At 41.8% G+C, this 14377-nt stretch overlaps 1 protein-coding gene across 14 annotated transcripts in view; it reads right to left on the reverse strand.

Moving 5' to 3' along the window:
- The window catches only part of ppp1r9a (protein phosphatase 1, regulatory subunit 9A), a 360369-nt gene that overhangs the window by 232063 nt on the left and 113929 nt on the right, over window positions 1–14377 (reverse strand). The window lies entirely within an intron of this gene.

Below are 14377 nucleotides of genomic sequence, written 5' to 3' on the forward strand. Positions count from 1 at the left end.
CAGAGAAAGTATATTCCTGTCAGGGTGAAAGGGAAGGCTGGTAGGTATAGGGAATGCTGGATGACTAAAGAAATTGAGGGTTTGATTAAGAAAAAGAAGGAAGCATATGTCAGGTATAGACAGGAGAGATCGAGTGAATCCTTAGAAGAGTATAAAGGAAGTAGGAGTATACTTAAGAGGGAAATCAGGAGGGCAAAATGGGGATATGAGATAACTTTGGCAAATAGAATTATGGAGAATCCAAAGGGTTTTACAAATATATTAAGGACAAAAGGGTAACTAGGGAGAGAATAGCGCCCCTCAAAGATCAGCAAGGCGGCCTTTGTGTGGAGCCACAGAAAATGGGGAAAATACTAAATGAATATTTTGCATCAGTATTTACTGATGAAAAGGATATGGAAGATATAGACTGTAGGGAAATAGATGGTGACATCTTGCAAAATGTCCAGATTACAAAGGAGAAGTGCTGGATGTCTTGAAACGGTTAAAGGTGGATAAATCCCCAGGACCTGATCAGGTGTAAGTGATTGCTGGGCCTCTTGCTGAGATATTTGTATCATTGATAGTCACAGGTAAGGTGCTGGACGACTGGAGGTTGGCAAACGTGATGCCACTGTTTAAGAAGGGCGGTAAAGACAAGCCAGGGAACTATAGACCAGTGAGCCTGACCTCAGTGGTAGGCAAGTTCTTTGAGGGAATCCTGAGACACAGGATGTACGTGTATTTGGAAAGGCAAGGACTGATTAGGGACAGTCAACATGGCTTTGCGCATGGGAAATCATGTCTCACAAACTTGATTGAGTTTTTTGAAGAAGTAACAAAGATTGATGAGGGCAGAGCAGTAGATGTGATCTATATGGACTTCAGTAAGGCGTTCGACAAGGTTCCCCATGGGAGATTGATTAGCAAGGTTAGTTCTCATGGAATACAGGGAGAACTAGCCATTTGGATACAGAACTGGCTCAAAGGTAGAAATCAGAGGGTGGTGGTGGAGGGTTGTTTTTCAGACTTGAGGCGTGTGACCAATGGAGTGCCACAAGAACCGGTGCTGGGTCCTCTATTTTTTGTCATTTACATAAATGATTTGGATGCGAGCATAAGAGGTACAGATAGTTAGTTTGCAGATGACACCAAAATTGGAGGTGTAGTGGACAGCGAAGAGGGTTACCTCAAATTACAATCAGGATCTGGACCAGATGGGCCAATGGTCTGAGAAGTGGCAGATGGAGTTTAATTCAGATAAATGCGAGGTGCTGTATTTTGGGAAAGCAAATCTTAGCAGGACTTATACACTTAATGGTAAGGTCCTAGGAAGTGTTGCTGAACAAAGAGACCTTGGAGTGCAGGTTCATAGCTCCCTGAAAGTGGAGTCGCAGGTAGATAGGATAGTGAAGAAGGCATTTGCTATGCTTTCTTTTATTGGTCAGAGTATTGAATACAGTAGTTGGGAGGTCATGTTTCGGCTGTACAGGACATTGGTTATGCCACTGTTGGAATACTGCATGCAATTCTGATCTCCTTCCTATCAGAAAGATGTTGTGAAACTTGAAAGGTTCAGAAAAGATTTACAAGGATGTTGCCAAGGTTGGAGGATTTGAGCTACAGGGAGAGGCTGAACAGGCTAGGGCTGTTTTCCCTGGAGCGTCGGAGGCTGAGGGGTGACCTTATAGAGGTTTACAAAATTATGAGGGTCTTGGATAGAATAAATAGACAAAGTATTTTCCCTGGGATCGAGGAGTCCAGAACTAGAGGGCATAGGTTTAGGGTGAGAGGGGAAAAATATAAAAGAGACCTAAGGGGAAACTTTTTCACGCAGAGGGTGGTACATGTATGGAATGAGCTGCCAGAGGATGTGGTGGAGGCTGGTACAATTGCAACATTTAAGAGGCATTTGGATGGGAATATGAATAGGAAGGGTTTGGAGGGATCTGGGCTGGGTGCTGGCAGGTGGGACTAGATTGGGTTGGGATATCTGGTCGGCATGGACAGGTTGGACCGAAGGGTCTGTTTCCATGCTGTACATCTCTATGACTCTAAATGACATGTAACATGCCTTAAGGCCTTGTGTTTTAATGTGTGGTGCACTTGCAATAAAGTGAATGAATTTGTCACACAAATAGATATAAACTGTTCATCTTTTAATATTCTTTGGATTCTGGAACAGTTCCTATGGATGGAGGGTCACTAACGTGAGCCCACTATTTAAAAAAAAAGAGAAAACAGTTAATTATACACTGGTTAGCCCGAGAGCTATATTTGGGGAAATGCTGAAGACCATTATAAAACATTTCATGGCAGAGCACTTGGACACAGAACTCTGACAGACAAAGACAGACAGACAGACAGACAAATCTACTGTAAGCTAGGTTTCCTGACTCCATAGCTCCCTTCACAAACATCTTCCATCCTGACCTCAAGTTCACCTGGACCATCTCAGAAAACTCCATTCCCTTCCTGGACCTCTCCCATCACCATCTCCAATGACCGACTCAACACGGACATCTACTTCAAACCCCACAGCTCCTGGACTATACCTCCCAACCCTCTCTGATAAAAACGCTATCCCTTACTCCCAATTCTCCCTCCATATCTGCTCCCAGTAAAAGCAATTCCACTCCAGGACATCGCAGATGCACTCCTATTTCAAGGACTGCAATTTCCTCTCCTAGGTGATCAACAATGCCCTCCAGTACATTTCCTCCACTTCCCGCACCTCCACCCATGAACCCCATACCTCCAACCATAATAAGAATAGAACCTCCCTGGTCCTCACCTTCCACCCCACTAATCTCCAAATTCAAAGCATTACCCTCTGCTATTTCCGCTACCTGCAATCAGACCTCACCAACAGAGATATATTACCCTCCACACCCCATCTGCATTCCACAGAGACCATTCTGTCCATGACTCCCTCGTTAAGTCCACACACCCCCCCCCCCCCCACCAAGCTACCCCCGCCACCGCAAGAGGTGTAAAACCTGTGCCCACACCTCCCCCTTCACCTCCATTCAAGGCCACAAAGGATCTTTCCACATCTGGCAGAGATTTTCCTTCACATCCAAACACCTGATCTATTGTGTCCATTGCTTTCGATGTGGTCTACTCTGCGTTGGGGAGACAGGATGGCAACTCGTGGAATGTTTCAGGGAACATCTTTGGGACGCACGCATCAAACAACCCCACAGCCCTGTGGCCAACCACTTCAGCTCTCCATCCCATTTTGCGAAGGTCATGCAAGTCCTGGGCCGCCTCGACTTCCATATCCAAAGCACCCCATGCCTACAGGAAGAATGCTTCATCTTCCACCTTGGGACCCTCCAACCACAAGGCATGAACATTGATTTCACCAATTTCCTCATCTCCCCACCCCCATCTCACCTCAGATCCAACCCTTGAACTCGGCACTGCCCTCTTGAAGTGTCCTACCTGTCAATCTTCCTTCTCACCTGTCCGTTCCACCTCCCCCTTCAACCCATCACCATTGTCCCCTGCCTCCATCTACCTATCGCCTACCCAGTTGCCTTCCCCAGCCCTACCCTCACTCTCCTATTTGTGTCTCAGCCCCCTTCCCCCACCTCCCTCCACCACACCACATTCCCGAAACGTCAATTCTGTCTCTCTAATACTGACTGTTTCAGCTCCTTCTGTCACTGGGTTCCTATCTATGGATCTGCCTGACATGCTGCGCTTTTCCAGCGCCACACTTTTCAACTCTGATCTCCAGCATCTGCAGTACTCATTTTCTCCTTACCAGACTGATTCCCAAGATGGATGGACTGACGCAAGAAGAGTGACTGAATTGGTTAAGATTATATTCATTACAGTTTATATGAATAATGGAGGGGGTCTGATAGAAACCTATAAAATTCTAACAGAACTCCACGGGGTAAATACAGGAAGGGTGTCAGGAAAAGTACTGCAGGTCAGGCAGCATCCGAGGAGCAGGAAAATCGATGTTTCGGGCAAAAGCCCTTCATTAGGAAGACCTGCTGTGCTTTTCCAGCACTACTCTAATTTTGACTCTGATCTCCAGTATCTGCAGTCTGCATTTTCGCCACAGGAAGGATGTGCCCAATGACTGCTGAGTCCAGACCAGAATACGATCTGAACATTCTTCAACCACAGAGTGGTGAGCCTGCAGAATTCTCTGCCAGAGAAAGCGATTGAGATCAAATTATTGAATATGTCCAAGGAATCAGATAGGGCTACAGTGGATCAAAGGGTATGGGACGAATGCAAGAACAGGGTTCCGAGTTGGATGATCAGCTATGATTGCAATGAATGATGCAGCAAGCTCAAAGGGCCAATTTCCCACTCGTGTTCATATTTTCTGTGTTTCTATGTGACTGTGCAGTTACAAGTCTCCTATATGCCTACAAAGTGACAAGCCAAAATAACTGGACGTCAACCTCCAATATTTACAGGTTCCTTCTCTCTTGCACTTGCTGCTCCTCCAATTCTAAATTCTGTCTCTCGAGGAATAGCAAGATCTATAGATAGGAACCCAGTGACAGAAGGAGCTGAAACAGTCAGTATTAGAGAGACAGAATCTGAGACTGAAAGCGAGCTCTATGTTAGCCATCTTTGCTGTTCTGCATTCACTCTCAACCTCAGCAACTATCAGTTTAAATGATAGTTCACCTTTTTATGAAAATCTGACAGTTGCTGTTAGGTAGGTATTTCTAATAGTCCTAGTATTTTAACAGGGTTGAATAAACTAGATGCAGAAATGATGTTTTCTCTGGTTGGAGAGTCTAGAACTAGAGGTCACAGTCTCAGAATATGGAGTAGGCTAGATGAGGAAAGTTGTCTTTTCTCAAAGGGCTGTGAACCTGTGGAATTCTCTATCACGGAAGACTGTGGAAGCCAAATTGCTGAGTATATTTTAAAAAAAGATAGATACATCTTTAGATTTTAAAGACATCAAGAGGTATTGGGGGGGTGGGGGGGAAACGGGCAGCAAGCAGAAATAAGGCATTATACAGGATCGGCCATGACCATATTAAACAGTAGAGCCAGCTTAAAGGACCAAATGACCCACTCCTGCTCTGAGTTTCTATGTTTTTAGTTACATGGTTTGGAAGGGAAGATTGTTGAGTTGCACAAGATCATGACAGACTTAGATAAGGTAGACAAGGAAAAGATCTCTTTTGCTGATGGGAGAGGGACTAGAAGACAAAGATTTAAGGTTTGGACATGAGATACAGGGGACTATGAGGAATAACATTTTTTCTCTAACACAGCAAATTAAAATGATCTGGAACATGCTATCCACAAGATCAGCAGATGCAGAAACAATCAATGGATTTCACAAGGAAATTGGATGACATACTTGAAGGTCATAAACCTGCTGGGTTAATGAAATCAGACAAAGTAGGTCTCATGATATATGGTAGTGCCCTTACACCTGGACCAAAGCACCTGGGTTGAAGTCCCGCCTGCTCCAGAGGTGTGTCATAACATCTCTGAACAGGTTGATTAGAAAAGTAGGTTGAATAAAAAAAATTAGTGATCTCTTGTGGCACAGTGGTAGTGTCCCTACCCCTAGACCAAGGTTCAAGTCCCATCTACTCCAGAGGTGCGAAAATAACATCGCTGAACAGATTGATTAGAAAATAGGTCTTTTTTTTTTTTAAATTGACTCAGACAAAGGGGATCTCATGACACAGTGGTAGTGTCTCTACCTCTGAGCTAAGAGATCTGGATTCAAGTCCCATCTACTCCAGAGGGGTGTAATACTATCTCTGAACAGGTCAATTTAAAACAAAATGGAATCAGAAAGGGGACTCTGACAGATTGGGCTGCCATCTGGGGAGCCAGATTGGACTCAATAGGCTGAATGGCTTTCTTTTGTCTCATACATGACCAGCCCCAGCCAGAACATTACCTCGGTCTTGCTACACATACACATGGACCACTCCATTACCTTAATCCTCAAATACCTCTAATTCTGACCTTAAGTTTGAGGGTTGGGCATCAATAAGGCAATTTTAAACATACAAGATGCTGAGGAGGCTGCGAGCATAAATGTTGAGAGGATGTTGCTGCTGTTGGGGCATCTCAAGTTAGAGGATATAGTTACAGAATAAGGGGATACGCATTTAAAACAGAGATGCAAAGGATTTTTTTCTTTCATGAAGTAGTGAATATCTGGAACTCTCTATGCAAGTGTGGAGATGAGATCACTGGAAGTATTTAAAGAGGTATATTTTTTAAATAAAGGAGTTGAGACCTAAAGAAGCTGGCACAAAAGAGAATGATCTTATAGAAATGGCATAGCAGACATGAGGGGCTAAAATGGTGTGGCGCTATTTCTTAGGTTAAAGAACTGAAGATATTTGGACCCACCCAGAGGAATTCCTGCAATCATAACAAGTGCCCGAGTGGATTGGCCTCCAAGAACCACAACAATCTTCCTTTCTGCTATTATAGTTCCAAACAGTTTTCCCTAATTCCGATTTACTTATGTTTTGCTAGGGTGCCTAATGCCACACTCAAAAGCTGCATTGATTCAAGAGAGTCACTTATTTCTGAAATTTAGCTCCTTTGTGCATGTTTAGACACTGGTTGTAATGAAATCTGAAGCCATATAGTTATGAATTTGATAAACAGGTTATTGCCGAGTGATTGCTACAATAGAAAAATCAACATCATCACACTTACAAAAATTGAAAGTAGATTGACGGGATGGTAATTGGAATGACTGGATTTGTCTTTCGGTGGTCAGGACACATATAGACAATTTTCCAAATTGTCAGATGCCTGTGCTGTAACTGTACAGTAAAACATAGCTTAGGAAGCACTAATGGCATTTTAGCCTTTAACACAAAAGGATTTGAGTATAGAAGTAGGAAAGTATTAGATTTTAACAAGACCATTTCTATTCTCTGAAGTTTCAAAGAATGAGTGATTTACCCAACCTCTCTTCTTATGACACTGGCATCCCAGTGTCATAAGAAGTGATGGCAGCAGTGGCTAGCACTGCTGCCTCGCATCGCCAGGTACTCGGGTTCAATTCCCACCTCAGGCAACTGTCTGTGTGGAGTTTGCATATTCTCCCCGTGTCTGCGTGGGTTTCCTCCGGGTGCTCCGGTTTCCTCCCACAGTCCAAAGATGCGCAGGTTCAGTGAATTGGCCATGCTAAATTGTCCGTAGTGTTGGGTGCATTAGTCAGGGGTAAAGAAAACATAGAGTAGGGGAATGGGTCTGGGTAGGTTGCTCACTGGAGGGTCGGTGTGGACTTGTTGGGCCAAAGGGCCTGTTTCCTCACTGTAGGGAATCTTATCTAATTACTTCAATTGTAAAAAACTTTGGTCAGACTGCACCTGGAGTACTGTGTGCAGTTTTGGTCTCCTTGCTATAGGAAGGATATTATTGCCATTGAGGGAGTGCAAGAAGGATTCACAGACTTGTTTCTGTGATGGCAGTGTCACAAGAAAGTTTGGGTAAATCACTCATTCTTTGAAACTTCAGAGAAAAGAAATGATCTCGTTAAAATCTACAAAATACTTAAAGGAATAGATAAGCTTGATGCAGGAAAGATGTTTCCTGCATTAGGGAGTATAGAATCAGGGACACTATTTCAAAATAAGGGGGAAACCAATTATGACCAAGATGAGGAGAATTTATTTGATTCAGAGGGTTGGAATCTTTGGCATTCCCTTCCTCGAAAGGTTGTTGAAGCTCAGTCATTGAAGATGTATAAAGGACGGCACGGTGGCTCAGTGGTTAGTACTGTTGCCTCAGAGCACCAGGGTCCCAGATTCAATTCCAGCCTTGGGTGACTGTCTGTGTGGAGTTTGCACATTCTCCCAGTGTCTGCATGGGTTTCCTCCGGGTGCTCCGGTTTCCTCCCACAGTCCAAAGATGTGCAAGTCAGGTGAATTGGTCATGCTAAATTGCCCATAGTGTTAGCTGCATTAGTCAGAGGGAAATGGGTCTGGGTGGGCTCTTTGGAGGGTCGGTGTGGACTTGTTGGGCCGAAGGGCCTGTTTCCACGTTGTAGGGAATCTAATTTATAAAGTACAGGTTGAGAGTTGGCTATTGTACAAAATAAAACCATTCTAATATCCCAGCTATTAGGATTGTGATTAAAGATTTTAGATATTGCAAAATCCTTTGACAAACCTAAAAACAACTGGAAAATCAGAACAGTTAAGTAGATTATTCAGTAATCATCTATATTAACTGTATCTTATACAAGCTTGAGATTTCTTACTGTTAACATGATGTACATCATCATAAAATTACTGCCAGCTATCTCTATCATCCAATGTACCACAACATTATACAATGTAGAATGCAGTTCAGACAATCTTAATCTTCAATCCAATTTTAAAAGATGGCTTATAATTAAAAAGTTTTTAACTTATTAGAACTCAGTAGTTTGTAGGACATCATTTCCTGCATTGCCTCTAAACTAAAAAGATTGACACGTGAACTACAAACATCCCTGCAAGATAACTTTATAATTTATTGGTGAGTAACTATATTTGAGTGGGAGCAGCGGCCGAGTTGAGGTGAACAGTGTAGTTTAGGTGGGCTTGGATCGGCGCAACATCGAGGGCCCAAGGGCCTGTACTGCGCTGTATTCTTCTATGTTCTATGTTCTATATTCATTGAAGCTCTGTTGGGTGCATTGGAGCTCTTCCCTTTGCTCAACCAACTATTACATTACATGTACGAAGTGAATAAACAACTGCCAGCTAATGACTGGGAGAGCAGGAATATCTTAATAATTCTACAAGTTTCAGCATAAAATTGTTTGAATAAACGTTAGCGATGGTTGATCTTCTCTCCTACATAGTATTTTCATAAAATGTAAGTCCTTTATATATCACCACCAGCTTTTAAAATGGTAATATCTTACAAATTGGTTGCTGATGCACACAAAGCAAAAATAAGTCAATTTTAATCCAAGTGTGCTGACCCACTTGATATCAGCAAGATTGGTACAGGGATGCTAAAATTAGCCTCAAAATCCCTCAACTGGGGAAATAAGGAATAAATCAATCCTCCAGCTTTTCCAGTCATAAATTACATAATCTCTAACTATGACCACATTATCACTTCTTGGTCAGTCTACAGACAGGTTAAACACCTTTCCTCTGTTAAAAGAAATACTGTAGATGCTACTTCAGTTGCAGATCTGAAACAAAAATAGAAGGCACTGGAGAAACTCATTTTGTCTGGTAGTATTTCAAGTTCAATGACTCTTCTGAGAACAGTTCCAAATAAGAATCATTGGATTAGAAATTTTTACTCTGTTTCTCTCTCCACACGTTATCAGATCTGCTGAACTTGTTTCTCCAGGACTTTCCATTTTTATTTCACTTTTGTTTTGTTTAGCTCAGTTTTACTCTACCAGATTGTAACCAAAATGCCTGCAGCAATGGCTCCTCTTCATGGATTGTTTTCTCTGGAGTCCAGCAAAGAATTATTATTGCCTCACTGTTATGGACATGTTGTCACCTTGACAATACCATGTGAAATTATGGCAACAACTTCCATATATAAACCGACATGTAATTCAGTCCAAAACCTTACAATTGAATCTAATTCACTCAACCATTGTTTCAGACTTATCCAGCCAGTTTGTAACATTGGTATCCTACTCGATCTTGAAGTTATTTTACAATCCTATATCCTCTCCATCTCTGCAACACTGCCCAATCCATTCAGCATAAGCTATCCACAAGTGAAATGTATATCTAAACTTTGTTCTTCTCCACTCAACTATTACAGAGCTCTCTTACTTGGTCTCCATTCTCTAATAACTTGGACTTTACCAAGTCTCCTTTGCCATTATCCTATCTTACCCAAATGCCAATCATTCATACTCCATTTCCCAACAGTTCCAAATAAAGGCTTTCCTCATGTTTAAAACTGTTAATGCTCTCTAACATCCACCCTTCATCTATCCAGGCTTTATCATCTCTCAACACTGTGCATTCCCCTCTTGCTGCGCAATTGGCCGTTGGGTTTCAGACAATTAGGCCCTACATCAAGAACTTCCTCTTTAAATCTTTCCTCTCATAAGATCCTCTTTAAAATCTAACTCTTTTACCTCAATCACTTATTTGGCGCAGTTCCCATTGTCTAGATGGCATATCAGAAGTGATCTGAAAGCACTTTCCCTTGTAAAATACGATATATTTAAATAAAACTTTTGTGACAATACTATGGCTTAAAGAGGTGCATTTTGTCCTGATTTTTTTGAAGAGAGGTTTTTAAGGCAGAGGTGATGAGCAGTCTATGCAGAGATGCTAGGTAAACAGTTTGTGGGGCCTTGTTTTTTTTAAATTGGAACAATAGAAGCAGCTTGAATCGATGTGGTTCTTTATTTTTTCTTTTTTGTATTTTAACTGTCATGTATTAATAAAGTGTGTTTTGCTTCAAATCTGGTAGTTTGACCAGTTGAACTCTCATAGAACTAAGACTTCTAGGTTTTTTTAGTTTTTCAGTAGCAGTTGTTGCTAGAGTCTCAATAGGGTTTGGAAGCTGCAGTAGATCTCTTTATGCCACACTCTCTCAGTCTTCTCTTGATGTTTTCCTCCTGGACTAGTGTTGTATGTGAAAACATGTTTTTCTGAACTTGCCTTTTGCCAAGGCTGTGTAAGTCATAGACTGTTCAGTAGTAAAGTAATCTATCACTTTGTTAAGTTTTTGAATAGAATTCTAACTAAGCCAATTCTTTATTTTTTCTTTTTTGTATTTTAACTGTCATGTATTAATAAAGTGTGTTTTGCTTCAAATCTGGTAGTTTGACCAGTTGAATTGCGTCTGGAACGCCACACTCATACTTAACTTTAAAATAAGACAAACATGAATAAACAAGGTTTAGGCTATCTTCTTAATATATTTTGAGGGTTTTGGTCTGGTCCATAACACTTTGTTGAAGACTTGTTAAATGTGCTCCAACTGAATGGTAGACTAATGGAGAAAGTGAAGTCACATGGTGTGCTTCTATCTAGGTGGATAAAGAACTGGTTGAGCAACAGGAGACAGAGAGTAGTAGTTGAAGGAGGTTTCTCGAAATGGAGAAAGGTGACCAGTGGTGCTCCACAGGGATCAGTTGGGGGGCCACTGTTGTTTGTAATATACATAAATGATCTGGAAGAGGGCACTGTTGGTATGATCAGCAAGTTTGCAGATGACACGAAGATTGGTGGAGTAGCAGAAAGCATAATAGACTGTCAGAGAATATAGGAGGATATCGATAGACTGGAGAGTTGTGCGGAAAAGTGGCAGATGGTTTTCAATCCAGACAAATGTGAGGTGATGCATTTAGGCAAGACTAATTCTAGAGTGAATTATACAGTGAATAGCCTTGGGAAAAGTTGATGGGCAGAGAGATCTGGGAGTGCAGATCCATTATACCCTGAAGGTTGCTGCACAGGTGGATAGAGTGGTCAAGAAGGCATATAATCATCGGACGGGGTATTCAGTATAAGAGCTGGCAAGTCATGTTAAAATTGTTCAAGACATTGGTTCGGCTGCATTTAGAATACTGTGTACAGTTCTGGTCGCCAAATTACCAAAAGGATGTGGGCACTTTGGAAAGGGTGCAGAGAAGATTTACGCGGATGTTGCCTGATATGGAAGGTGCTAGCTATGAAGAAAGGTTGAGTAGGTTCGGTTTATTTTCATTAGAAAAAAGGAGATTGAGGGGGGACCTGATTGAGGTTTACAAAATCATAAAGGGTATTGACAGGGCGGATAGAGACAAGCTTTTTCCCAGGGTGAAGGATTCAATAACGAGAGGTCACGCTTTCAAGGTGAGAGGTGGAAAGTTTAAGGTACTTCACACAGAGGGTGGTGGGCGTTTGGAACGCGTTGCCAGCAGAGATGGTAGGGACAGGCACGGTAGCTTCATTTAAGATGCATCTGGACAGATGCATGAGTAGGTGGGGAGCAGAGGGATACAGATGCTTAGGAATTGACCGACAGGTTTAGACAGTACATTTGGATCAGCTCAGGCTTAGAGGGCCAAAAGGCCAGTTCCTGGGCTGTAAATTTTCTTCGTTCTTTGAATCATTATTTCTTGGAGAGAAATAGCTGAAAAATTGGTTAAGAAAATAATCTCTCTTTATGCTCCTTTAATTTTATTCAGATCATGCACCCATCAGCATTTAAATTTGTTGTGCTTCACTCAATACTATTTTTTCCTATCACTGCACCAGAAAATGCATGAAAATAAAAAACATATTTTCTGGTCTTTAATTGGCACATCCCACCAACAATGTGAGAAGGCTTGTCACAAACTTTTGCCTACCACTCTACAAAGTACCTAATCTATTTTATTGAAAGACTAAAGTGATGCATGAAGTCCAACAGAATAGTAGAATATGACCATTTGCAAGTTCACCTCCAAGTCACTCAACATCCTGACTTGGAAACAAATTGCCATCCTTCATCTCCCTCCCCAACAGCATTATATGTCTACTAACAAGAAATGCACTGAGGTGGACAACATATACTGGCCCAATCAGCAATGCTCACACCCCATGGATGAATTTTAAAAATTACATTCTAACCTACAGTAGATCTTCTCTTTAAATATTTCCTCTCTAATCCATATTCCCTTCTCCGTACTTGCTGAAAGTTTATTATATAGTGAGCAACCTGAAATTTTGGTGGAAGTCCAGGGACCTGAAACATTGCACTGAATTTTGCTATTCGTGTCTTGATCATGACATTGGCTCATTAAGTCAGGAAGAGCAAGTGGCTGGACAATGGACTCAAACTTTCCCCAATGCTGACAAATAAGAATCCTCCTGTGGAAAATGATAGATCATGGCTAGGTTCCAGTGTCAAGAGATCCATTCAGCACGACCCATGGAGATGGCCATTGCCTAACTTAAAATTGTGGACAATACTTGGCTATCAGCAGAAACTCCACTGACAGTGGAGCCTTCAGTTGGAAGGAAGCTGCTGCCACTGAAGCAAGGGAAGATTTACTGGAAACACCAGTCTTTGAAATGGCTACTAGAGCAGAACTGCTCCCTGGAGATAAATCTCCTCTGTTGCTGGAAAATAAACCCACAACTCCGTCACAGTTCAGACTTCCTGCAGTAAAACCGACCGTGATCCAAGCTCTTCCCTTGACACAGCAGAGGGCTGATACTCTCCAGGCAAAATCTTATGGTATGTAATAATTGCAGATAAATGATTTATTTTTAGCTTTCGGTGGCTTCCAACTGCTGCCATGCAGGTTCCCATTAAAACCTATGTGCCCATCTTGGGAAGTAATTGAATGATAGAACAATGTTGGTGAGCTGTTCCAATGAAATTTCATACCTTTTCAATAATGCCCCCACCTCTAAGCCAGAAAAATTCAGGTTTCTCCTTCTGATTTTGATTTTATTTTTGCGTGTATTTTACAGTAAAAATCCAATAAAATAGTGAAAAGCTTTCATGTGTTGCAACTAAATGGCACTGATTTGAACAATTTAAGAAAAGACATTGGTTGAGGAAGATCCATCTGTCCCGAGCCAGCTCATCAACGACGCTTGCACTGCCATCCCTCCGCAATTATTTCGCAGCTGTCTACATCTGACCCAAAGAACAAAGTCGACGATCGTCAGGCACCATCTTTGCTGCTGGTCAGATATTCCTCTGCCCACTGCCTCAGACCCAACCACGTCGGAGTTCTACAGTTGCTGCTTTATGTCCTGCATTTTCCAGTTTTTGTTTTTACAGAATCCTAAAATCCATACAATTTTGTTACATAAAAATGATAAACCTTGAATTTTTAATGTCAGTATCAAGAATGAATTTCACAATCCTCAATAATTGCATGGAAAACCTTTAATAAATATACTATGCCTTTTCAGAACTGAATACATAAAGTTGTTCTGCAATTTGCATCATCTGAAGGTCAATAGCTAATACTTTGCAAAGAGACGATAGAGAACTAGAGTTTCGCTGCATTTCAGGGCCCAACTCCATAAAACCGCAAGACTTGGAGCAGAAGCACACCATTTTGCCCATCGAGTTTACTGCATCTCTCAATGAGAAAAGACATCAGGTGAAACTGAACAGTGTCAGTCTGCTGAGACAAACTGGGCAATGAAAATTATCCTTGCATTGGAACAAGTGGGACATTTAATACTGGACCTCACAATCTATTCAAAATCAGCCATGAAGCAGAAGCTATCAGCAATAACTCTCCAATTAACACACCTGCAAAGTAAATTTAAATTCCTATGCTCAGGGCAGTATGAAACCACTATGACTACAGAAGCAGGTCAGAGACTGGGAATTCTGCAGTCTTTTATTATGTCTTGACTCCCAAAGCCTAGGCATGATCCCTACAAAGCACAAGTCAGTGTTGATGGAATACTTTTCACTTGCCTGGATGAGTACAGCTCCAACA

This window comes from Chiloscyllium plagiosum, chromosome 5 (assembly GCF_004010195.1).
Source record: "Chiloscyllium plagiosum isolate BGI_BamShark_2017 chromosome 5, ASM401019v2, whole genome shotgun sequence".
Taxonomy (NCBI): domain Eukaryota; kingdom Metazoa; phylum Chordata; class Chondrichthyes; order Orectolobiformes; family Hemiscylliidae; genus Chiloscyllium; species Chiloscyllium plagiosum.